The sequence below is a fragment of the Chelonia mydas genome, chromosome 6, assembly GCF_015237465.2.
Source record: "Chelonia mydas isolate rCheMyd1 chromosome 6, rCheMyd1.pri.v2, whole genome shotgun sequence".
Lineage (NCBI taxonomy): Eukaryota > Metazoa > Chordata > Testudines > Cheloniidae > Chelonia > Chelonia mydas.
In genome coordinates, this window is record NC_051246.2 from 86,424,287 (window position 1) to 86,451,771 (window position 27,485).

Below are 27,485 nucleotides of genomic sequence, written 5' to 3' on the forward strand. Positions count from 1 at the left end.
AAAGACAAGCCCCTGGCTTTAAAGCAGCTAAAGACTGTGTGACTGTGTTGTTTTGTGGCAATGCGGCTGGGCATTTAATAAAGCCAGACTTGCTCTACAGGTCTGCAAATCTCTGTGCCCTAAAATGCAAGATCAAAAATCTCCTGCCTGTGTTCCAGCAATCAAATAAAAAGGCTTGGGTGATGGCAGCATTAATTCTGGATTGGTTCCACAAGTGTTTCCTTCCAGAGGTCAAGCGGTACCTCAGAGAGAAAGGACTTGACTTTAAAGTGTTGCTGATCATAGACAATGCTCCTGGCCACCCTGAGGCACACCGGTTTTCGCATAACGATGTTGAAGTAGTCTCTCTCCCCCCCAATACTACCTCCATCCTCTCGACCAACGCATGATTCGCTGTTTCAAGGCCATGTACATGAGGCTTATGTTCTCATGGATACGTAGCGCTACGGATGCTGATCCCAATCTTAATGTGATGGAGTATTGGAAGTCCTTCAACATTGCTGATTGCATCACTTATATTAAACAGGCAATGGATGCAATCAAGCTTGAGACAGTCAATGCATGCTGGCAAAACCTATGGAAAGAATGTGTGGATTTTAAGGATTTCCCGGCCATTGACAAAGAAGTGAAATGCAGTGTTCAGGTGGCCAGGCAAGTGGGTGGTGATGACTGTGTCGACATCCTTGAGGAAGAAATTGAAAAATTAAATTGAGAGCCACAGAGAAACATTAACTAACAAAGAATTAGAGGAACTGATAAAATCGTCTACAGAAGACGAAGATGACGACGAACAGGAAGAGCCAGCAAGTTAGAATCTTCATAAATTTGCTGAAGTGTTCCAACTTGCAAAACACCTGAATGATTTAATTACTGAATACGATCCCTCTGTGGAACGAAGCCTCAAAAAAATCACACATAGTATTACGGACTATTTGAGACCATATCAAGAAGTGTTTGAGCAGCTCCAAAGACAACAGCGACAGCTGCTGATCACCATGTTTTTCAAGGAAAAACAACCAGCAGTAGATGAGCCTAAGCAATCAACTTCTCAAGCTGAACCAGAGCCAACCACTTCATCTACGACTCGCTCTCTGTCACCCAAGCTCTCAGTCACCTCCGTCTCCTGGATCGACATCTAGCCCTGATGACCCCCTGTAATTAAAATACAGTACTGTAAAATTATATTTTGCATATGTACTCTATTATATACTGTACATTACTGTACAGATTATACATATTACTGTACAGGGTTTTACAGTATACACAAAACCATGCACAGTATACTGTACTTTATGGGTGATTTAAGGGATTTTCAAGGGTAATTTTGACTATATGCAATTTTCACTTTACGCGCTGACTTTAGAACCTAATCCCCGCGTAAGATGCGACTCCTTGTGTCCTTTCAAATATACTATAGATCATAGCAAAATGTTTGGATACTGCTTGCCTCAGAAGAGAAACAATTGCCAGGGCAGAGGTTGTTTGTTTTTTTCCCAAGTTTAGAAATTTAAAAATCAATTTAAAAGACAGAACATAAACGGAATCCAGCTCATCAGATTTACTAATGGCAGTCTGACCCTTGTTGGAATATTCTCAGGTTTAAGAAATGTGATAAACTAAACTAAACATTTCAGTGTAAATCATCTTTCAATCTGTCTGATTAAATCTCCAGAATTTGGGAATTTAAAAACAAAAAACCCCCACACAGTTATCCAGTTATGGATCAGGATCCTATGGTGGTGGCACTGTACATACACAAGAGATCCTCCCTACCCCAAACAATTTACAATTTCAGAAAGATTATAATGAGAATAAGCTAGTAATAAAGTTTAAAGAAGCCAGACTCTACAGCGGTTACCTTGAGTCAAAGTAATAATAAAAATAATAATGGTGGAAAAATACAATACTACACAGAGCTTGGAAAACCTGGGGGTGGAGGGGAAGAATCCACTCAACAAGCAAGCTCTGCTGCTTTTACAGCCTTCGAGGCCATTACAGAAAAGCTCAAATTATTATTCTTCATTTACAATAATATTCCTGATGCAATTTCAATGCCACAAAAACAATTTTTCATAGAAAGATCCTAAAATTATTTCTCCTCTTTTGTCCATTCCCATCCCACATACAAAGACTCAGGTAACAGATTAGTTTGAAAATAGAATGCCTGAATTTGCTCTCTCAAACTGCTGTAAATCTGGAACAGCAACTGAAGTCACTGGAGAACAGGTTTTACACTACTTTAAGTGAGATCAGATACAGTCCCATGTATTCTAATGCTCTCTTTTTCTCCTCCCTTTCCTGCAATTCTAATTTAGGGACAAGGGCATAATGCAAAACCTGGCAGTTGAGCTCCATTCCTTTCCCCTCATCCATCCAAAATAAGGCATTAAAGCAGTTCTATATGAAATGTTAAGTGTTACTTGTTATTAACCTGCTTCTTTATTCAGTTACATAAGCCTAACTCTGTAGCACCAACCTGCTCGAATCAAAGAGCACAATGAACTCATGAAATATTTGAAAAATCAGCCCATTTTGTTGATCTTGTAATATATACCCACATTACATTCAGAGGGAAAGTAGGATTTCTAATTAAACAACATTATACAGATACAGTTAATCCACTTAAAAATCAAACCCAGGAAAGCTTGTTTCTCTATGGTAAGGAAAGCCTCTCTTTGAATTGGCAGAGCAAAGAGCAAAATGAAGCCAACTATGCTCCATAGTGCATAATACTCACCACACAAAGTGAACAGACCATGGAAGTTATGCGCAGGTCAAAGGCACCCTAGGCATAAAGTTACATTAAGCTTTTACACTATAAAGTAGAAACCATGGGCCAGCTCTAGCAGTGCAAAGGGGATAGAGCAGGCCTGTTCCAGGGAACACTCACCTCTAATGCACCTCCTCCTGACTGCTCTGGGAATTAGCTCCTTCCAGGTCCAATGCTCCCTTCTGTCACTCATTCACACACCCAGCAGCCTCTCTCTACAACTCAGGATACTTCTCTTCATGGCTTGTCCCTCCAGCCAGGTCACTTTGTGTTTTCACTGCTTCCAGGCTATCAAAGTCCCACAGAACAATTCATCCCAGGCAGTCTTCAAATCCATTGCCCGAGTGGCAAGTAGTGAAACCCAGGACCACTCTTAGCTTAGGGACTCTCTAATCCATGGTCAAGATGTGCAATGTGCCACCTTGCTGCCATTTTCTACGTTGCCTCTCTCAGACTTCTGCTCCTCCGCTCTTCTGGGTAAATGTTCCTCAGGGCCTGGATCCCCAGGATTTCTACTCTCCCCTCAGCTTTCCCTCTCTAATCCCCTAGGAGCAATTGCAAGCTTCCCCCAGTGCTGCTAACTTCCTGGCTTTATAGTAGCTCTGCCTGTTCCTTCTCAGCTAGGCTCATTAATCAGGGGGTTACTTAGGCCACTTAATTCCCTTCAGCTGTGGGCTGCTTAATTGCCCTGTCTCATCCTCATTAACTCTTTCCAGGCTAGTGTGTGGTGAGCACCCCACCACAATGCCCTAGTTCTAATAGGGAATCAGAGAATTTCCTTTGCAAAGGCTAATATCTGAGTAGCATGAAGCCAATACAGCTGGCTCTACTCCATACATTTCTGGCCACTGGCTGGCTTACTCTGTGTTCAGGAGTGGTATGGGTGCAAGAAGACTTGTGGTTGAAACACGCTTTCCAGTGACACTGGACAAGCATCCAGCTGGTGTAAGTTGGACCAGCCCTGACTCCCCTGAGGCTGCCTCAGAAGAGTGGCAAAGGGAAAGCTACCTAGGGTTCCTCCCTCTCAGGTGTGCCCACCTGAAGTTCTGGCTCACTGTCTTTAACAGGGTGTACTTGGAGAATCACATTATCTTTTCATACTAAGTAATATAGTTGACATGGAGAATAGTCAGGAAAAAATAAGATAAACATTGTGTGTGTATTTTCATTTTCCTTCGGCTACAGTCATTTCAAATAGTACCTGACCAAAATACAGACCTTGCATTTCTTCTTTTTCACCTAGAACCACCCATCCTTCTCTCCAAAACTTAAACATGCAGTTTTGGTTTTGATGATTGACCCCTAAGAAGCAATTTAAAGAGTTGTGTCATGTGTTTCTGTGGATCATTTCCAATCCCATGACAGCAGTCAGAATCAACTGGTTTTTTTTTCACCTAACATGGTGAAAAATGCAGTATGAAATGCAGTATAAAGAAATGCAGTATGCAATATGGCTTCAGTGATTAAGGAAGTCTTTAGTTACAACTAAATTCCACTAATTTTTGTGGACATTTTGCAAATCTACATAATTTTTATCTTTAGAGAAAGCTTGTAAATAAGATTCTTGTGCAACATAGTGTCTACCAGGAGTGTATGTATTCAAATACCACTTCAAAAGACAACACAAACAGTTGTTTCTGTTCATAACGCAATACTTCATCCTCCTTCCACTTAAAAACTTCCCTCTTTGCACAACAAACAACACACCCCTAGGTAGCCACCTCTTTAGCATGATTCTTTGCTCTAGTGTAAAAGACTGGGAAAGTACCAGGGCAGCAGAGTGGGTGTGAAGTGGGTGCAAAATGCTACCATTCTAAATTGCCATGTTATACCCAGTTTGTGCTGGGTACATAAGTGACCACATAAGGTGTAGGCCAATGATGAATTATGTCTCTAGTCTTCGAGACTCTCTCACACCCCCATCTTTTGAGAGTTTCTTTGCTATATCTTTGCTAATTTTTTTTTCAGATTTAAAAATTTTATTAAAGCTAATGTTAAAAAATATATATAATACATAGGTTGGGAAAAGAGTGTCTGTACATCTGGGTATAGTGCTTAGATTATCCACAAGTTTGGTTTTAAAGTCATAAGATACATGTAGTGCATAATCAGCAATAACCCAAATTTAGGTGAATGAATTTAAGAATACAGTTTAGAAATTTCAGAGTAGCAGCCGTGTTAGTCTGTATTCGCAAACAGAAAAGGAGTGCTTGTGGCACCTTAGAGACTAACCAATTTATTTGAGCATAAGCTTTCGTGAGCTACAGCTCACTTCATCAGATGCATAAAGTGGAAAATACAGAGAGGAGATTTATATACACACAGACCAATTTAGAAATTTAGCATCCATGCATTCGGGTACATTACTCATGAAAAAAGTTATACAAGGAGTTGGTGCTGGAAAGCAAAATATATCAACGAGTGAAGACTGTCCCTCAATAATTGAGAATTTAGGATAGGTTGTCCATTTAGAAAATACAATCCATGAGGAAAGTATTTCAGTTACTTTCCTGACTGAGCATCTCATTGGCACTCCAGCTCATCCCTCCTGGTATTGCCAATGTCTGGGGATGTGTTCTATGTAGATGTACCTTGACCACCTGATGGTCTCCAACACCATGAGTTGATGCATCAGCTCCTATATCATGGACTTCCCCAATCAGTTACAGTGCACACACATAAAATGGGAAATGACTGCCTAGGAAGGAGGACTGCAGAAAGGGATCTGGGGTTCCTAATGGATCACAAGTTAAATATGAATGAACAGTGTAACACTGTTACAAAAAAAAAGCAAACATGATTCTGGAATGTATTAGCAGGAGAGTTGTAAGCAACACACAAGAAGTAATTTTTCTGCTCTACTCTGTGCTGATTAGGCCTCTACTGGAGTATTGAGTCCAGTTGTGGGCACCACATTTCAGGAAAGATGTGGATAAATTGGAGAAACTACAGAGAAAAAGCAACAAGAATGATTAAAGGTCTAGAAAACATGACCTAGGAGGGAAGATTTTAAAAAACTCGGTTTAAGTCTGGAGAAAAGAAGACTGAGAGGGGACACAATAACAGTTTTCAAGTACATAAAAGGTTGTTACAAGGAGGAGGGAGGAAAATTGTTCTCCTTAGCCTCTGAAGATAGAATGAGAAGTAGTGGTCTTAAATTGTAGCAAGGGTGGTTTAGGTTGGATACTGGGAAAAACTTCCTTACTGTCAGGGTGGTTAAGCACTGAACTGAATTGCCTTGGGATGTTGCGGAATCTCAGTCATTAGAGATTAAGAACAGGTTGGACAAACACCTGTCAGGGACGGTCTAGATCAGTAGTTCTCAAACTTTTGTACTGGTGACCCCTTTCACATAGCAAGCCTCTGAGTGTGACCCCCACCCCTTATAAATTAAAAACACTTTTTAATATATTTAACGCCATTGTAAATGCTGGAGGCAAATCGGGGTTTGGGTGGAGGTTGACAGCTCCCTCCTCACTCCCCTGCCCCCGAAGAGCACCAGGACCCCCCCCCCCCCAGCATGTAATACCCTCACAACCCCATGAGGGGTCCCGACCCCCAATTTGAGAACCCCTAGTCAAGATAATACTTAGTCCAGCCGTGAGTAAAAGGGAACTGGACTGGATGACTTCTCCAGATCTTTTCCAGTCCTATAATTCTATGACTCTCAGTGGGTTGGGCTCCTCTCCACAGCCTTGGCAACTGCCTCACCTACTTCCACTGGTGCAGGTTCCTTGCACTGCTTTTCCTTGAGTACTGATTTTCCCCATGGGCGGCGGCGAGGGACACCTGGGCCGTGGTGGCCCCTTCCCTTCCCCGAGGTCTCCCCGCCCCCTGCCTGCTGCAGCTGCCGCCTGCCCTCCACCCGCCCCCAGGTCCCCGCTGCTCACCACGTCGCTTCTCTTCGGGGGCAGGGGAGTGAGTTCAGCGGGAAGCGCGGGGGTCTAGCGGGGAAGCGAGGCGGCTCAGCTGGGCACTGGGGTCGCCAGCTTGGCCGCGGGGGGCGGGGAGTCGCCGGCTTGTGCCCGGCACTTGGGCGGGGGCGCAGCAGCTCGGCCCGGCACTTGGACAGGGAGTAGCTTGGCCCGGCGCTGGGGCCGGCGCGGCGGCTCGACTCAGCCTGGCGCTGGGGCTGGCCCGGCCCAGCACTCCGGAGGGGGGAGGGGGCAGGAGCAACTCGGCTCGGCCCGCACTGGGGCCGGCACGGCCTGGCACAGCACTCTGCCCAGCCCTGGGGCTAGTGGGGCTGGCCCAGGGAGGCTGGGTTGGGGGTGGCGGGGCTCCTCTGGTCACAGGGGGGCCGCTCAGGCTCCTTCTGTTATGGGGGGCAGGGCCACAGGCAGAAGGGGCGGGGTCAGCAGGCTAGCCTCCCAAAGTGGGAATTCACCCACCCAATTTCCCCTTCTAGTGAGAATTCAGAAAAATCACCAAACTCATGAGGATGGATTTGCACCCTCCAGGAAGATGATTCTTCCTTTTTTCCTTCTCTCTGGGCTGCAAGCTTCCATCCTAATCCTTGTTACTGCCCCAGTTCTGCAAACCCATAAAACACAAAAATAAATAAAGAGAAATGCCAACATTTCTTTCTCATAGTGCCAACCTTCCTGTATAAGGCACCCATCGCTCCTTTACATATTAGAGTACTAAGTTTCCTTTATATTCCACACATTGTACACCTGGCCTTGACCTGATCAGTTTCCACATTTTGAGAAACTTTTTCTAATGACATACCTGCGGCTTTCAGACTTTACTTACGTATGAAGGTTTACATAATAAATAATTTTTTTAAAGTATTATTATTATTATCCTCTATAGGAAGCCAGTATAGGAGCTTAAATAACTTTTGTTACTTCCAAAGGTAATTAATGAGGTGATTTTAATATCAACAGCTCAGCACCAACATTTTCAAACGCTGTTTATGTTACAAAGCGACAAAAGCCATTTGTAACTTCTGCAGCTGACAGCTCCAAGATGGGCTCCATCCAGGAGAGATGTTTCCTCCAGTTAGGCCATTGTTTATCTTTTCCATGACGAAAGTAGGCCCTTTTGCACAGAGCTGTATGCTGTATATTTCCAACATGGAGTGTTTTATGTCTACTGGTTCCAGAGAACCTAGAAAATAAACACAAGAATACTTTCCTATGGAGTTAAGATGCATTTCTGCGGAATTAACTTCTGTACTTATAAAATGAGCTTCTACATGAAACATCTTTCCTGTAAATGCCCAGCACATTGTAGCATTCTCTTTCTAAACATGGAGAGATACTAAATGGCATAGCTGCTGTATAAACAGACTGTATATCAATGCAAGGAGAAGTTGATTACATTTAAATATGCTTTTGACAGCTACTATCCTAACAATTACACCATGTTGCACAGAGTTCAGGTCCTCTTCACAGTTTTGTTCCTCTAATAGTTTAAATTTCTACTTGGTGTAGGGTCAGACTGGTTTGAATAAAACAAGAACCCACCTGAAATGTCACTGCCTCAAACTTAAAACAAACAAAAATATTTAAGGTTTGACTTTTTAAAAAAAAAATTTATTACTACTATTAATTTTAATGCACTTTTATACTTCCTGGTTCAAGTCAAGACCAGAAATAGAAGTGCTGAGATACCATGAGAAAAGCTGTTCTCATGAAATTTCCAGCTGGACTGGAAGCAGGAAGTACCAAAAATATTGTGAGAGTCTCTTCTTGCAAGTTAGTTTTCCAGACGTAAGAGGTTTGGACATTTCAGATAATAAGATCATCTGAATTTGGGGAGCTGATTTGAAAAGCTTACTGGTGCTTATCCAAATCAAATATCTGAGTTTTATTAAGTTATATTGTTCATTTCCACTATACCTTTGTGGTGAGATGAATTAGCTTGGGAGTTAGGTAGACAGCACTAGAACATAGTTATGTGTTGCTCCATAAGGGGTCAATCCTGCAAGTTGCTGCGGCTCTGCTCCTGTAGAGCACTTAAAGACATGATTCACTTTAGGAATATGAGTATCTAAAGTACAATGAAAGCTGTGTTATCCGGCCCTGTACCAACCAGAAAGCTCTACAAACCGGCATTTCTAACCTTCATAGAAAGTCCGGAGGCAAGGTTAGGTGGCTCTGTGCACTGCCTCCACCCGCATGCACCGACCCTGCAGTTCCCTGCAGCCAATGGGAGCTGTAGAGCCAGCGCTTGGGGAGGGGTGGGAGCAGCACATAGAGCTGCCTGGCTGTGCCTCCGCCTAGGAACAGCAGGGACAGGTTGCCACTTGCTGGGAGCCACCCAAGTTAAGCATCCCCCAGATCCGGCACCCCGAAACTCCTCCCATGCCCCAACACTCCTGCCCCAAACCCTCTCCCGCATCCAAACTTCCTCCCAGAGCCAGTGCCCCAACCCCCAGCCCTGCACCCCCTCCTGCAGTCAAATTCCCTCTTAGTTAACCAGAATTTTTGACTTACCACACCCCTCATTCCCCCAACATGCTGGATTAAAAAGCTTTTACTGTACTTACAATATCTGAGTGTCTCACAGTCTCTTACCATGTTTATCTTCACAACTGCCCTGTGAGGTAGGGAAGTACTACTATTCCCATTCTACAAATGAAGAACTCAGAGGGTCTAACTAATTTACTCAAATCTATGGTGGAGCAGGGGAACTGAATCCCTGTGTCCCAAGCCCCAGGTTAGCTCCCTAACCACTGGACCATCCTACCTCTCAGCCATGCCAAGGAATTCAGACTACTCACGTGTGTAAAGTTAAGCACATACTTATGTGCTTTGCTGGACTGGAGCCAGAGTGCTCAGCATCTTGCAGAACCAGGGCCTTAATGTCACTACTTGGAGTAATATCCTGTTGATTGTTAGAGGGTACCGGAATAAAAGGACTCAGTTGTCACTCTGCCAAAATATTATATACTGTAATTAGGACAATGAGAATGGCAACTTTCCCACTTACTCCACCCTTTGCATTTCTGCCTTACCTTGCTGAACATGTGCTGCTTTGATAAACAGGTTTTGTAGGTTTGAAAGTTATATTATTGCTGCTAATGGGGATGGACTCTAATATTCCAGGAAGGAAGTTTTACTAAAACACTCTCTGGACACTGAAAGTCAGTGCATATTTCATATATTTCCTCTCTTTGATTACTGGGGATGCTACTGCAGTACTGGCTTTAAGGGAGGGGGTAATGGGCTCTGTCATGCATAAAATAGAAGTGGCAATAGTAAGGCAGACATTTTGCCAATGTTCACAGAAGTGGGTGACTCTACTGACTTATATTATTGTTACTTTATGGGAGCTTTCTCTGTGCCAGTACAAGAGATATGGCTAAGAATAGGACTCAAAACTAGTTAATGAAAAATTGCCCCTTGACCCAGAACTTTACCTGAACAAACACTTCAGAAATTTCCACAAATATTTGCTCAAATGAAAAGTTTGCTTTACCTTTGTTCATGATCCTTTCTGAATACTTCATCAAAGAAGTTTAGTGGCAAGAATACGAACTGAAACAACTAATATTAGATAATATTCATGGAAGGAGCTAGTGAACAGGAGCAGCTAATGGGAACTTTACAAGGGACTTCTCCAGGTGAAGGAGGAGCAATTACGTGACCCTTGCGGTAAGTTTGTTGTCTAGGGTGTGTGTGTGTTTGTGTTTGTTGTGGTATGCTTGCTATTGGACTGAAATATACCGTGTGGTCTGTTTGTTTGGGGGTTGCTGACCGTGTGGGTGCTGAGCCTAGCGGTCTTCTAGGCAAGGCTGAGAGCTTCTTAACGAGGCTTTGATCCCTAAGCCCTTTAGCACCCATCAACCCTTAACCAGGAGGCAAGGCTACTCAGGAAGACCAGGACTTTAAAAAGCCTGCTTCTAAAGGACCAGAGGAGCAGCTAACGGGAGTTTTGTGAGGGAGTTTACAGGGGCAACATCCACTTAACATTTCTTAAACTTCTTTAAACTTAAGCTAAAAAACATCCGCTGATAAAAACAAAACAACAACAAAGGAACCAGCTACAGGAGTAAAAAGAGAATGCAGGCAGAAGTCCAGCAACAGAGTGGGGGCTACCCAGTTTATTGCATTCAATGCAGCATGTATGATTACCTTCTCTGTGGGCAGGTGGCGTATGTGTGCATTCGGTGCAAGGAGCTCCTGGCCCTCAGAGTCTGCATACGAGCTTTGGAGGCCTGGGTGGCTGAGCTGGAGGAGCTAAGGGAGACAGGGAGGTACATAGATAAGACTTTTCGGGACTCAGTAGAATGGTCCCACCCCCAGTCTGACAGCCTCTGTGCTGTTGAGGAGGATGAAAGCCTCAGGGAAGGAGACCATCCAACTGGAGCAGAGGGAAATGATCCCATAGTTGGGACCCTCCTTCCAGATTATGTTGTGGTATCCTCACGCACTGAGGATCTCTCTCCAGGGGAGGGAACTCCAGTTATTAGGAAGAGACAGGTATTAGTAATGGGCGATTTGATCATTAGAAACCTAGATAGCTGGGTTTGTGATGATCAGGAGAACCTCATGGTGACTTGCCTGCCTGGTGTGAAGGTTGCAGATCTCTCGAGACATCTAAATAAGCTTATGTGTAGTGCTGGGGAGGAGACGGTGGTCATGGTACATGCAGGTACCAATGACATAGGGTAGGATAGGAGAGAGGCCCTGGAGGCCAAATTTAGGCTGTTAGGTAAGAGATTGAAGTCCAGGACCTCCATGGTAGCATTCTCTGAAATGCTTCCAGTTCCACACACAGGGCCAGTTAGACAGGCAGAACTGCAGGGTCTCAATGCGTGGATGAGACGATGGGGTAGGGAGGAGGGGTTTAGATTTATTAGGAACTGGGGAAACTTTTGGGAAAGGGGGAGCCTATACAGGAAGGATGGGCTCCACCTAAACCAAAATGGCACTTAAAATTAAAAAGATCATAGAGCAGTTTCTAAACTAAGGGCTGGGGGAAAGCAGACAGGTGCAGAGGAGCACGTGGTTCGGACATCCCTTCAGGGAGGATCTAAAAATGGAGATTCCCTATGTCCTAATAAGGAGAGGATGGAAGATGATAAAATATAGGTAGGATCTGATGACAAACAGTCAAATGAAAAAAAGTCCCATTCAATAACCTAATGTAATGGCAGGCAGCTAAAAAGTGACAATTTTTTAAAGTGCTTATATACCAATGCTAGAAGTCTAAATAATAAGATGGGTGAACTAGAGTGCCTCATATTAAATGAGGATATTGATATAATAGGCATCACAGAAACTTGGTGGAATGAGGATAATCAATGGGACACAGTAATACCAAGGTACAGAATATATCAGAAGGACAGAACAGGTTGTGCTAGTGGGGGAATGGCACTATATATGAAAGAAAGCGTAGAATTAAATGAAGTAAAAATCTTAAATGAACCAAACTGTACCACAGAATCTCTATGGATAGTAATTCCATGCTCGAATAATAAAAATATAACAGTAGGAATATATTACAGACTACCTGACCAGGATGGTGATAGTGACTGTGAAATGCTCAGGGAGATTAGAGAGGCTATATCACCTCAGGAAGGGATGCAAAGATAAAGTTTCTTGACACCTTAAGTGACTCTTTCTTGGAGCAGCTAGTCCTGGAACCCACCAGAGGAGAGGCAATTCTTGATTTAGTCCTAAGTGGAGCACAGAATCAGGTCCAAGACGTGCATATAGCTGGACCGCTTGGTAATAGTGACCATAATATAATTAAATTTAACATCCCTGTGGTGGGTAAAATACCACACAGTGGCCCAACACTGTAGCATTTAATTTCAGAAAGGGGAACTACACAAAAATTAGGAGGTTAGTTAAACAGAAATTAAAAGCTACAGCACCAAAAGTAAAATCCCTGCAAGCTGCATGGAAACTTTTAAAAGACACCATAATAGAGGCTCAATTTAAATGTGTACCCCAAAACATAGTAAGAGAACCAAAAAAGAGCCACCATGGCTAAACAACAAAGTAAAAGCAGTGAAAGACAAAAAGGAATTCTTTAAAAAGTGGAAGTTAAATCCTAGTGAGGAAAATAGAAAGGAGCATAAACTCTGGCAAATGGAACAGATGTGAGGAAACAGATTGACAGAGCGAGACAGTTACCCAGAAGTCACCTACAACAGGACAGGCCCAACAAGGAAAATAACAGAACACCACTGGCCATCATGTACAGCCCCCAGCTAAAACCTCTCCAGCACATCATCAACGATCTGCAACCTCTCCTGGAAAACGATCCCTCACTCTCACAGACCTTGGGAGGCAGGCCAGTCCTCGCTTACAGACAGCCCCCCAACCTGAAGCAAATATTCACCAGCAACTACACACTACACCACAGAAACACTAACCCAGGAACCAATCCCTGTAACAAACCTCGTTGCCTACTCTGTCCCCATATCTACTCTGGTGACACCATCAGAGGACCCAACCACATCAGCCACACCATCAGAGGCTCATTCACCAGCACATCTACTAATGTGATATGTGCCAGCAATGCCCCTCTGCCATATACACTGGCCAAACCAGACAGGCTCTACGTAAAAGAATAAATGGACACAAAATCAGACATCAGGAATGGTAACATACAAAAGCCAGTGGGAGAACACTTCAATCTCGCTGGACATTCCATAACAGATTTAAAAGCAGCCATACTTCAACAAAAAAACTTCAAAAACAGACTTCAGAGAGAAACTGCAGAGCTACAATTCATTTGCAAATTTAAAACTATTAATTTGGGCTTGAATAGGGACTGGGAGAGGCTGGCTCACTACAAAAGCAATTTTCCCTCTCTTGGTATTGACACCTCCTCATCAATTATTGGGAGTGGGCCATCTACCCTGATTGAATTGGCTCTGTCAACACCGATTCTCCACTTGTAAGGTAACTCCCTTCTCTTCATGTGTCAGTATATTTATGCCTGCATCTGTAATTTTCACTCCATGCATCTGAAGAAGTGGGTTTTTTACTCACAAATGCTTATGCCCAAATAAATCTATTAGTCTTTAAGGTGCCACTGGACTCCTCATTGCTTTTGTGGGTACAGACTAACACAGCTACCCCTCTGATACTCTGAAAAATGAAGTGTAAAAATATAATTAGGAAGGCCAAAAAAGAATTTGAAGAACAGCTAGCCAAAGACTCCAAAAGTAATAGCAAAAAAAATTTTAAGTATATCAGAAGCAGGAAGCCTGATAAACAACCAGTGGGGCCACTGGACGATCAAGATGATAAAGGAGCACTCAAGGACAATAAGGCCATTGCGGAGAAACTAAATTAATTCTTTGCACTGGTCTTCATGTTTGAGGAGGTGAGGGAGATTCCCAAACCTGAGCCATTCTTTTTAGATGACAAATCTGAGGAACTGTCCCAGATTGAGGTGTCATTAGAGGAGGGTTTGGAACAAATTGGTAAGTTAAATAGTAATAAGTCTCCAGGACCAGATGGCATTCACCCAAGAGTTCTGAAGGAACTCAAAAGTGAAATTGCAGGACTAACTGTTGTCTGTAACCTATCATTTAAACCAGCTTCTGTACCAAATGACTGGAGGATAGCTAATGTGATGCCAATTTTTAAAAAGGGCTCCAGCGGAGATCCTGGCAATTACAGGCCGGTAAGCCCGACTTCAGTACCGGACAAACTGGTTGAAACTACGTATAGTAAAGAACGAAATTGTCAGACACATAGATGAACATAATTTGTTGGGGAATAGTCAATATGTTTTTTTGTAAGGGGAAATCATGCCTCACCAATCTACTAGAATTCTTTGAGGGAGTCAACAAGCATGTGGACAAGAGTGGATATAGTGTATTTAGATTTTCAGAAAGCCTTTGACTAGGTCCCTAACCAAAGGCTCTTAAGCAAAGTAAGCAGTCATGGGATAAGAAAGAAGGTTCTCTCATGGATTAGTAACTGGTTAAAAAATAGGAAACAAAGGCTAGGAATAAATGGTCAGTTTTCAGAATGGAGAGAGGTAAATAGAGGTGTCCCCAGGGGTCTGTACTGGGCCCAGTCCTATTTAACATATTCGTAAATGATCTGGAAAAAGGGGTAAACAGTCAGGTGGTAAAATCTGCAGATGATACAAAACTACTCAAGATGGTTAAGTCCCAGGCAGATTGCAAAAAGCTACAAAAGGATCTCTCAAAACTGGGTGACTGGGCAACAAAATGGCAGATGAAATTCGATGTTGATAAATGCAAAGTAATGCACATTGGAAAACATAATCCCAACTATACATATAAAATGATGGGGTCTAAATTAGCTGTTACCACTCAAGAAAGAGATCTTGGAGTCATTGTGGATAATGCTCTGAAAACATCCACTCAATGTGCAGCGGCAGTCAAAAAAGCGAACAGAATGCTGGGAATAATTAAGAAAGGGATAGATAATAAGACAGAAAATATCATATTGCCTCTATATAAATCCATGATATGCCCCACATCTTGAATACTGTGTGAAGATGTGGTTGCCCCATCTCAAAAAAGATATATTGGACTTGGAAAAGGTTCAGAAAAGTGCAACAAAAAAGATTAGGGGTTGTAGAATGACTGCCGTATGTGGAGAGATTAATAAATCTGGGACTATTATATCTGGGATATGATAGAGATCAAGAAAATCATGACTGGTGTTGAGAAAGTAGATAAGGAAGTGTTGTTTACTCCTTCTCATAACACAAGAACTAGGGGTCACCAAATGAAATTAATAGGCAGCAGGTTTAAAACAAACAAAGGAAATATTTTTTCACACAATGCAAAGTCAACCTGTGGAACTCATTTCCAGGGGATGTTGTGAAGGCCAAGATTATAGCAGGGTTCAAAAAAGAACTAGATACATTTATGGAGGATAGGTCCATCAATGGCTATTAACCAGGATGGACAGTGATGGTGTCCCTAGCCTCTGTTTGCCAGAAGCGGGGAATGAGCGACAGGGGATGAATCACTTGATGATTACCTGTACTGTTCATTCCCTCTGGAGCACCTGGTATTGGCCACTGTCAGAAGACAGGATACTGGGCTAGATGGGCCTTTGGTCTGACCCAGTATGGCCATTCTTATGTTCTGATGTTAAGGCAAATATTTGACTTATAAATGTGAGCGTTTGCAATAAAAACTTTTAAAAGATGTACACTCATCCATCAGGGCACAGAAACAAGAACATGTGAGTTATATGTCCAGCCAAACTGCTTGTGAAAAAGCTACAAAACAATTATTTGCAAAACTTATTCAATAGATATTTTCAAAAAATACATTTGCAAAACATCAAATCTTACAGTTTGCCAACAAAAAACAAGCTAAATTCATTCAAAAATGTTTTCCTCTGAATTATTTGCTTAGTCTTATGCAGAAGTGTACAGAGAGCTACAGTCATTATTCACCAAGTCTAAGCATATTAGCCTAGTCTACCATGGCAAGGTTAACTTATTCCAGGGCCTACATATCCTGTCCTAGAAGTTAATATATTAACAGTGGCAGATAAGATGGTGACAAACAGAGTACATTATGACCTTTCATTTCAGATGTGGACCTTGCCACAGTTACTCATGCCTGATTACTTCCAAAGGGATTAGTGCAATGCACTCTCCTGAAGACCATTTGGAAACATCAGCTAATGCAGAATGTGACTGCCAAATTACTCAGCTTGGTCTCTGGCATGGAGCACATTACACCCATGCTCCATAACCTGCCTTGGCTTCCCCCTGCGAGTTTAGTTGACTCTGACATTGTCTCTTCATGCCGTTTGACAGATGTGTTTCAACTAGAAAGTGAGCAATTTACAGGTGGCTCTGTTGGATAGATCGGGAGTGAGATCCTATAGAATGATTCTCAAGCCAATGCACTCCCTTGTGGCTGGGTGTGGTGTAGCAGGCTCTCTTTCTTTGGCATCCTCCCCTGATAGTTGCTCTGGCCCTATGGCAGTCTGCTTTTTCTTGTGACTTGGATCTCCAGCCCTTTCCAAGGGCCTAGCATTAGGACTAGCCCTTCACCTTCAGTGTCCCCATGGTTTCTTTCCCAGAGTGAGGGAACTCTAACCCTCTTCCTTCTAGACCTGGTTTGCCAACATTGTATTTCAAAAATATGGAACAGACCGCAGTTGTCCTCATTCTTCACTGCCTCTGGGGACAAGTCTCTTCTCCTCACCCATACTTCCTGGGGGTTCTCTCTCTGCAGATCTGGGCGCTGCTTGCCAGACAGAGAGATGGCTTGGCCAAATTTGAGTAATGTTGGCAATTTGACATGGTGAGTGGGGTCACAATGTCACTCACATTTGGTCCAACCTCTGTCATACAAGATGGAGGGGTGGCCAGGACTGATGAGAGTGGCATTGTGGCCCCATCCACCAGGTCAAGGTGCCAACCAATAGCACTTTGCAAAGGGAAGTGCTGGAGCACCACTCCATCCTGGATTTCAGGTGCCAGAGCAGCACTTCAGGCTACTTCAGGCCCAGCAGAACTGAAATATGGGATAAAAGGCATCCTGTACTGATTTATTATGGAACAGGCAATTTGTTATTTACATAAGGGACATTCCTTATAACATGGGGCTGTTGGTGACCTTATCTGGGTCCTTCTCCTGGACCTCCACTGTAGCTTTTACTTCCTTTCTGAAGAAGGCCCCGCTCCTCCCAAGCTGGGTTTGATAACAAATCAAGCTTTACATAGATCCCAGCTGCAGCAGGGTGGGCTAGCTGAGCTCTCAGACTACTGGTAACCCTCACCTCCGTAAAAAGAAAAGGAGTACTTGTGGCACCTTAGAGACTAACCAATTCATTTGAGCATAAGCTTTCATGAGGTAAAGCTCACTTCATCGGATACAAGATCCATCGTCTACAGCCAACCTCTGCGATACAACCGCATTTGCTCCAACCCCTCAGACAGAGACAAACACCTACAAGACCTCTATCAAGCATTCTTACAACAACAATACCCACCTGCAGAAGTGAAGAAACAGATTGATAGAGCCAGAAGAGTTCCCAGAAGTCACCTACTACAGGACAGGCCTAACAAAGAAAATAACAGAATGCCACTAGCTGTCACCTTCAGCCCCCAGCTAAAACCCCTCCAACGCATTATCAAGGATCTACAACCTATCCTGAAGGATCACCCAACACTCTCACAAATCTTGGGAGACAGGCCAGTCCTTGCCTACAGACAGCCCCCCAACCTGAAGCAAATACTCACCAGCAACCACATACCACACAACAGAACCACTAACCCAGGAACCTATCCTTGCAACAAAGCCCATTGCCAACTGTGCCCACATATCTATTCAGGGGACACCATCACAGGGCCTAACAACATCAGCCACACTATCAGAGGCTCGTTCACCTGCACATCCACCAATGTGATATATGCCATCATGTGCCAGCAATGCCCCTCTGCCATGTACATTGGTCAAACTGGACAGTCTCTACGTAAAAGAATAAATGGACACAAATCAGATGTCAAGAATATAACATTCATAAACCAGTCGGAGAACACTTCAATCTCTCTGGTCACGCGATTACAGACATGAAAGTTGCGATATTACAACAAAAAACTTCAAATCCAGACTCCAGAGAGAAAGTGTTGAATTGGAATTCATTTGCAAATTGGATACAATTAACTTAGGCTTGAATAGAGACTGGGAGTGGCTAAGTAACCTATTTCCCCTTGTTTTATCCTACCCCCCACCCCCACACGTTCTTGTTAAACCCTGGATTTGTGCTGGAAATGGCCCACCTTGCTTATCATACACATTGTAAGGAGAAGGGGAGTGCTTGTGGCACCTTGGAGACTGGCCAGTTTGTTTGAGCGTGGGCTTTCGTGGGCTACGGCTCTCTTCATCGGATGCATCCGGTGAGGTGAGCTGTAGCTCACGGGAGCTTGTGCTCGAGTGGATTGGTTGGTCTCTGGGGTGCCACAAGTGCTCCTTTTCTTTTTGCGAATACAGACTAACACGGCTGTTATTGTAAGGAGAGTGGTCACTTTAGATAAGCTATTACCAGCAGGAGAGTGGGTTTGTGTGGGGGGGGGGGTGTGAGAAAACCTGGATTTGTGCTGGAAATGGCCCAACTTGATTATCATACACATTGTAAGGAGAGTGATCACTTTAGATAAGCTATTTACCAGCAGGAGAGTGGGGTAGGGGGAGGTATTTTTTCATGCTTTGTGTGTATAAAAACTTCTACACTTTCCACAGTATGCATCCGATGAAGTGAGCTGTAGCTCGTGCTTCCGATGAAGTCAGCTGTACCTCACGAAAGCTTATGCTCAAATAAATTGGTTAGTCTCTAAGGTGCCACTAGTACTCCTTTTCTTTTTGCGAATACAGACTAACACGGCTGTTACTCTGAAACCTCACCTCTGTGGCGTTTATACCCCATCACAGACCCTCTTGAACAGGAGCAGAGTAGAGCTAAGGGGGAGCAGGTATCAGATGGCTGCATTTGAAGAAGGTTGGGGGATGGCGCAGCATGTCTCCCATTTACAGTGGCTAGAGTTTATAGTCATAGGAAGGCAGGGTCATGATGCCCAGTAGGCACAGCTGTCACTTGCCATCTATAGCTTCCACATTCCACCTTGTAACAAGAACTTATGGCCAGACTGAAAATGTGCACTGAGAAAAGTAACAAACAACATTCCATGTCTTAAGTATCTTGCTGCTTTCTGCCTCTTGACTTTTTTCCATGCATGGTTCCTGGCCAGAAGTGTATTTAGGGCAAGGAAAGCTAAGAAGAAGGAATTGACCTAGAATGGAAGTCAAATACCCCTATTTAATTTTACAGTTGTTGACACAACTTGTTACATGTGTTTCCTGCCAGAATAAATGAGATCACATTCATCTGATTTTCAAATTACCATATCTATTGTTTCAGAAATACAGGGTGTAAATAATTGCAGTGCAATCTCCTATGTCTGGACCTCTCTCATCCGGAACCGTTATCAGGATTAGCATAAATTATGGTGCCATTTAATAATGAAATCACTGAACTCTGATTGTGCCAACTATTTAAACCTGTAATTACTGCTCATTAAACGTGGTTCATGTTATTTCCCTTTACAGATCCAAAGTTGTTGTCAAAAGTAAACCTGCAAAACTTCAGCAGAGAAGCAGCATGGAGAAAGTAACTTCTTCTATAATTGACCAGCTGAAGGGCATAGAAACATGGTGCCAGAAATTTCTTACCTATACATAATAAATACAAATTCCCACAGAAAGCTGTGAACATGAATACACTCTAGGAATAAGCTTCAGATGGTGTTTATGAAAGTACAGACTTTGAAAGGGGTAAGCCTCTCTGTATGTAATAACCCTATATTATCAACATTGAAGACAGAGATGTTTAACTCTAGGGCTAATGGTTATTGTATGCATGGTTGTATTTGACCAGGAAATTCTTGGAAGAAAACAATGGGACTTCATGGTGAATCATGTTTATAATTTCAAACAACAACATGAATTTCAGCTGTAAAGTTTTGGTCCATGTGGCAGAAGTGTGCTCTCATGCAAGGCAGTCTCTGGACACAGTGTTACAGTCCCATCAAAATTAGAATTGTATCTGCTATAAGAGCAAGAGGTTTCTACTGGTGGGAAAGGGAAGTCTCTTTACCATAACTCTGATTTGCATTAATTTACCCAATACAACTGTATTTGCACCCTAAGAAAGCACATCAAAGTAAGAGATGCTTTGGAAGCCATAATGAGCAAAAGTCTGCCACCAGACCCATTCTAGTCCTTTTAAAACACAGCCACTAAGATGATCTTACTTCACTTAGAACAGGTTATCCTCCCTCCAACCCCTCCACTCGCTCCTTGCCTTTAACAAACTCATGCTCCTGGTCTTCATCTTTAAGGTCTTCCACAACATTGTGTCTTCCTATCTATCCATTTGTGTCTGCTATATCACTCCTCTGCGCATTAAGCTGTTTTGCCTTCCCATTTGTTCCCTTCTTCCACACTATTTTCATGGTTTCTTCCATGCCACCTTTTATGCACAAAACACTCTCCCTGAACTGAGCCATGAGTGCAATGCCTTCTCCTTCAAATCCCTCTCAAGACCCACTTCTGTTATGACACCTATAAGAAGTTAGCCACCTAGCAATGACTAGAGACTAGGGAATTTGGGGGATAACTAGTATTTATTTTTAAAACATTTTAATTATACATTTTATCCCTTTCCTGCACTTTTTTGTACATTGCTCATCTTCTTAGATTGTTAGGTGCACAGGACACAGCCTACAAGCTATATGGGTAGACAGCATCTAGCACTTCGTGGGCATTACTCTAATACAATTAATAATCATTTGGATGACAGACTTCTAAATTCAATAAATTTAGTATATCTCCTCCTGACTTGGCTAGAGGGAGACATGTTGGCATATCTTCTCAGGGCTGGTTTTAGGAACGGGGGGATAGGCCGTCACCTTGGGCACCACATTAAAGGTGGCACAGGACAGAAGCAAAGAGGAAAGGACTAGCATAGTAATCTGTTACCGTCACAGATCCCTTTGTAAATAGTTACAGAGGGTAGTGGATTAGGATTAGTCTGTTTCCCTGCAGATCAAACAGTTTACAAGATGAGGGGGCTGCAAAGTGCTCTTCTATTCTAACACAGTTTATGTCTACGGCTTGACTGTAGAAAGAGAGAGAATGACATGACAAAAGACAGGAAAAGGAGCAAACGGACAGATGGGAGGAACAAAAAGGAGAGAGAGAAGAACTAAGAACTGGCTAAACACAGAAACAAAGCTAGGGACTGGGGACAACACAGAAAAAGATGCACCACAGAGTATCTAGAGGCAGCTATCCCAACACCTCCTCTGAAGCACCATTACAGCTAGTGCAAAGGATTCATTGGCATATTTGGGAGCAATTGAGATGAGAAATACCAAATCCCAACTAGACCTATAGTGCCAATTCATCCTGCTCCTGAGACTGTGGCACACCTATGCATAATTTAAGGCCACTATTGATCATCTCGTTAGACTTCCTGCATAACACAGGAGGCCATACAGTTTAGGCAGTAATTCCTTCTGGAAGAGCTAGCGCATATCTTTTAGAAAGACATCCAATCTTGATTTAAAGTTTTCAAGAGACAGAGAATCCACCAGAGACAGAGAATCTGTGAGTTCTTCCACTGGTTTGTTAGCGGCTTGATTTAAATCTTGTTTTCAGTATTGTGCATGTCCTACATGCACGTAGCAGCTTCGATTCTCAATTGCACCTCCTGTGTGGTGTAGCTTAGGAGCAGCAGCCTGGGAAGCGTGAGGAGCAAAGCCACCTTTGTGCTCTTCATATTTTGAGCCTGGATGGGGACATGCCCAGGTCCCAGCATAAATTAGAGGTGCCTTGGGGAAATAGGGGTGGATGTAGGGCTTCCTATTCCCTCTGAAGCTCAAGTGAAGATCTCTGTGGCTGGGGAATTTGCTCAGGTTGCAACCCTTTATGCCATGAGAGCAGCATAAAGGGGCCAGAATGTAGCCATGATTCAGGGCTAGAAAATCTAATCATTTGATGGGGGATTTAACTAGTTGGTTCCATTATGTACCAGCGTCTCACTAACAGCTGAGAGGCACATCAAGCACTACTCTGAGATTGTCATTTGATAGAAATTAGCTGAACTAATAGAACTGCTGACCCTGCGTTCTGAGGGAAAAAACCATAATGTGTTCACCCACAATGTGTGTGTTCCTCTTCCTTTTACATCCCACTGGGTTCATCATTCAGGAGAAAAGATCTGCAACATTTCTGTTTCTAAAACAAAAAGCTCTTTTGTGGGTAGGTTGGACAAACCCAGCAAAAGCTATTTTGTTGATAAATATTTATATGTAAAATAAACCAAAAAAAAAAGGAAAAACCAAATGAAGACACACCCCACCCTGTGTAAAAACCTCAGAACAATAATCTCTACTGACAACTTTAACCCTCTGAAGCACAACATTTAATGGAAATGGCAACTTAACTTGGACTTAAGAGGTGTGAGGCTCTGCCATAATACACTGCTAGCTTGAGTAGGCATAGCCAATGATTTAGTGCAAATGTGTTTTCAGAACTGCTAGTAAAACAAAAGCAGAGTGAAGATGTCCATACAACAGATTTATAGAGATGGACAAACCAATAAAGAGTCTAGACAGCACTGAAGTGTGCACTTCTCTCTTCTTCTGCCCGCTGTCTGTGAATGATGTTGAGCCAAGGAAGTGGATTAAACCCTGGCAATCAATCATTGACACACATTATTTACATATTTTCTTTTTTTATTATCTAATAATCTGCTTCAATTGTGTATATATAGCTAAGCCAGATCCTGTAACTTGGCTCTTCCTTCCAACTTTCTGACTACACCAGATCTTTAAGCCTTATTGTTTGCATTAGTGGAGGGTGGGGGGAATGTCAGTGGTATTGTTAGTTTTTAAAACTATCCCTTTCATTATTTGTCAAAATATTCTGCTGTTTGGCCTGTCCTTGTTCCTGACTGAATAGAATGATGGATATGTCAAATGAAAAAAACCCTAATATTCTTTTCACAAAGATTCTTAAATTTTGTTACAACTTTTGACATCTTTAAATGTCTCCCAGTTTATGAAAGCAATTGGTTTCCTTTAAAACCTAACAAGATAAACTGAAATTCTGTTCGAGTCATTTTTATGCCTTTCCTCCTTGACAGAAGGATTTTTCTTTCCCAGTTGACTGCAAGATTATATTTAGTGTTTTTACTCTGTTTTGTACAAATAGAAGTTGTGACGTGTTGTGACAAGAAGACAGACCTCATATTACCATATATTTATAATCTGCAGAAGAAAGGATAGTGTGTGAATAGGTTTATTAAAGCAGGCTATTAATGCATATGAAAGGAAAAGGCATCAACTAGTTCTACAATTATCTACTCACTACCCATTTGCTTACTCCACTGAACGTGTAGAGAACTAATCAATCAGAGATGGGAGCTCAGGGGAAAGGGAGAGTTTAGAATAGCAGCAGACTGTAAAATCATCCACTGGAGGACTAAAAGATTTATACAAGCTGGAAGAGCTATAAGAGCTCTGAAATGACCAAGTCATTTCGATATGGATTAATTGTTGCACTCGGGTCTCTTTAGAAGGTTTTGTTAAATCTTTGATTGAGTCATCTTAGCAACTCGAAAAAGAGCTCTGCTAGTCCCACCGTCCCAGAACCAGACTGATGGCCAGTAAAGCGGAACTGCACTAATACTAAGGACTGGTATTATATTTTTGGTGTGTTTTGGCATGCACGCACACCTAATCATGCTGACATCTCAGGCAAATTAATAGACAAAGTTCTAACGCAAACCTAAACAAATCCTTCTTCATTCCCTAGTTAGAAAATCAGCTATCTTGGACTCTTCCAGGACTAGAAGCAAGTGGTAGCCCATTGCATTGCCCTGCAGTGTTGAGACAGATCATAAATCTGTCACTTGTCCAGGACGGAGTATTACCCATCATGGGCCTCAGACCAATGAACTTTTTGTATGGAGGTAGATCCTCATTTTGCAGGGAAAGGGAACACTTTTGTTGCAAGCTAAGGTTTTTGTTTTGTTTTGGTCTATTTGATTATGGCTGTTTGCAGATTCTCAGAGGTTTGAAATAGAATAAATCTCAAGAGAGACATTAGTGGGCAGAGTAAAGATGAGGTAATCAAAGCTACATGCTAAGTACAGTTTATCACAGCTAAATTACAGATATCATTACCACTTAAAGCATGTGATGTGTGTGAATTCAGAGATATATACATATACATAGATGTGCATATGTATATATTTGATATTATATCACAGTCTGAGTGTTGTGTTTAAATATGACATGATGTAATGGTGCAAAAATAGGAGTCTAATCCTGTTGCAGTTACATTTTCATAAAATATTTGTTGTTTCATAATCCTCAAACAACAATAGCCCTGGCAACTGATGGCCTGTTTCCAAAAAGTTAATCCAGTAATATGGTCCTATCCTAAAGAAAAAAAAACCTGGAAAACTTACACCATGAAGATTGGTTTTATAAATGAAACAGATTTTATAAATGAAACAGGCAGGATTCTTAGAAGTCATTTCTCACTACAGCAAGAGGGTAAGATCTTTGTGGTATTTCCACATGTAAATTTTGAGTCTTAGCCTCACTGAGAGAGATAAATGTGGAATCAGACTCTAAAGCATTACATATTCTCTCTGTCTCTGTCCCTTTCTCTCTGTATATATTAATTTTATAGATCTTTTTATTGTCTGAACTCTACTGGTTGCGTGAGAAGCAGAACAATAGGCCAAGTGCTTCTATTTCACACATGCCACCTCTATAATTCAACAAAGAATAGTAAAAAAGATCTATAAACTTGTTATAAATCAGTGCCCTAAACTAAATTAACCATTGAAATAGATTATCATAAAAATAATGTCATAAAAAATATTCTTCACCTCTGTGGCTCAGGTGTGGGTGTGCGCACGTGTGCCAGCCGCAATGGCAGTGCTAGTGATGTGAGATGCTGGACTTGTGCTGCTACTGCTGTGGGGGCGAGAGGGAGGCAGGCAGGGCTGTGGGAAGGAGCTTTAATATCTCTACGTCTGGGAAAGTAACTCATAAACAGATCCACTAAAATATAATTACTCTACATAACTCACCTTTAGTAGCAGTGAGTCATCTTCTCTTTCTTATTAGCAGTCAAGCACTAGTCTTTTGGGCTGTATCTCTGTGCCACGTGAAGAAATGAACGATTAAGCAGATTGGGCTGCTCTAATGGACGCTACGGTTTAAGCAATACACAGCTTGTGCAAGGTGTCTTTGGGTTCTACCCTGCATTGCTTATCCACCGGAGAGAAAGCTCCTCGTTTGCACATTTGTAAAATAAATTCCTAGAAATAAGCAAATATAAATATTATAAGAAGATATAAAGAAAATGTAACATACAGAACAATCTTGGATTGGTAGGAGAGTGGGCTAAATGCCTAATAGGCCTTATCCATCTAATATCTTCCATTATTTCTAGAGGAGCAGGGAAGCAGCAGGACACTTAAAATACAGTACAGCTTCAGGGCTGCTCTAATTTACATTCTGACTGCAATGGCCCCCTAGTGGCTGTCGGCCAAGAATAGCTGAACTACCACATCCTTGGGCCACTCCCTCTCCTCTCTCCAGCATGCCCTCTACACCTCAAGCCAGTACTTTCAGAATCTAAATTTCATTTTAAAAGCATGTATTTTGACAAGGAGATTCATTCGGCATAGGTGAGCTGTGAAATCTTCCAGAAACTAAACTCAGCTGCTGAACTGTCAGGCCTGGGTGTCAATCATATGGCAAGAACTGAACCTTCTAATAGCTTTTTGCCTTTGGTAAAAAATGGAGATACAGAGAACCACCATGCATTGGCAGCCTGATCTGCATAAGACGGGCTAAAAACCTAACAATGATGTGGAATGCTGCCTTCTGCTGTTGCTGGTGGTATGGAGGGAGCAATGTAGAAAATAGCCACCTCCGTATAGGGTGACCAGATGTCCTGATTTTATAGGGACAGTCCCAATTTGGGGGGCTTTTTCTTATGATAGGCACCTATTACCTCCCCCCCACCCTGTCCCGATTTTTTAACATTCACTATCTGATCACCCTACCTTCGTAGGAATTTAAAAAAAGAAATCCAGGGGGAAAACAGCATATAAGGAGCTAGCTGGATGGGAGGTGGCTGTCAGCTGTAACAATCAGAGACAAAAATAGCCATTTGAGGCCACAGCTGGTTGTGTTTCCCAGATTTAAAGGGCTAGTTTTGGAGGGTATGCTAGGAAAAAACCACTCAGGGTAAATCAAACGAAGGAGTTTAGTGCTGGTTAAGGAGTCAGAAAGTAAGGAGCATGCAGAGAAAGGGGTCTGAATTCCTTACTTATAGTGGGTGAGGACTCTGCGTGCATTACAACCTCACATTTCTAGAATCAGAGCCTGGAATGCTGTGTTTTTCTTTTGTTTTCATTCAGAACATCGTGATGCTATAAGAAATATACAGATCCTTGTTGAATAAAGATTCCTTTGTTTGTGGTAAACCACATCTTCATCACAAAACAGCTGGGCATAACCCATTGTTAATGGGGTTGGGGATATATTAAACTGGGGTGGCGGGAAGCTGTAGCAGTTCTACAGAGGTTGTAACGTGCTTGGTGATACTATCAATAATAGAATTAATCGGGCAGTTTAAACTATACAGCAGTGATCTTTTGCATATATTGAAAAGCATTAAGACTCAAAGCATCCTCACTACTAGAGAAGGGGGACTGTATATTTTGCTTTTAAGTGTCTCAATCCAGTATATAAAATAAACTCACCTTTCAGGATAGATTCGTTGTTATGCCATTTCAAATAAGCATTGTTAACAGATACACTGACTTATTAATCCAGGTAATAACGACACCACATTTTATGTATATGGCTCCCATCTGCTGAAGCCTTCTAGGCAGCTCACAAAGGGCTTGATTTTCAGCCAGGCCTTAATATAGCTGCTTTTTATGCCAATGCAAATAACAGTCGTTCGAGGCTGTGAGCACAGGTCTAAATGCTAATTCCTGCACCCGCAATGCATTATTTTATTTACTCCTGCAACAAAGGCTCTCTTGAAAATTCAGGCTCACAAAATACATAAGGGATGAAACAGTGAAGGTTCCCCATTACAGTCGCTTAACATTATCAAATGACATTACACCCCTCCCCGAGGCTTGCCATGTAGGGGGAGGAATGGTCATCTTCAGCTCCTCCATCTCAATCT

General features: G+C 42.4%; 2 long non-coding RNA genes across 6 annotated transcripts in view; one reads left to right on the forward strand and one right to left on the reverse strand.

Moving 5' to 3' along the window:
* Nucleotides 1–4,924: 4,924 nt before the first annotated feature.
* LOC122466243 overlaps nucleotides 4,925–27,485 on the forward strand; it is a 36,691-nt gene continuing 14,130 nt past the window's right edge. For 3 of the 5 annotated variants that reach the window (XR_006291617.1, XR_006291618.1, XR_006291619.1), the window contains exons 1-2: nucleotides 4,957–4,976; nucleotides 18,500–18,704. This is a non-coding gene — a long non-coding RNA (uncharacterized LOC122466243). Of the gene's footprint in view, nucleotides 4,977–17,774; nucleotides 17,787–18,314; nucleotides 18,320–18,499; nucleotides 18,705–27,485 lie in introns of those variants that run through there. The other 2 variants (XR_006291616.1, XR_006291615.1) reach the window with 2 other exon arrangements.
* On the reverse strand, nucleotides 9,508–25,589 carry LOC122466244. Its single transcript, XR_006291620.1, has 3 exons — nucleotides 25,363–25,589; nucleotides 10,855–10,959; nucleotides 9,508–9,651 (listed from the first exon to the last, which is right to left on the reverse strand). It is a non-coding gene; the product is annotated as an uncharacterized LOC122466244 (long non-coding RNA).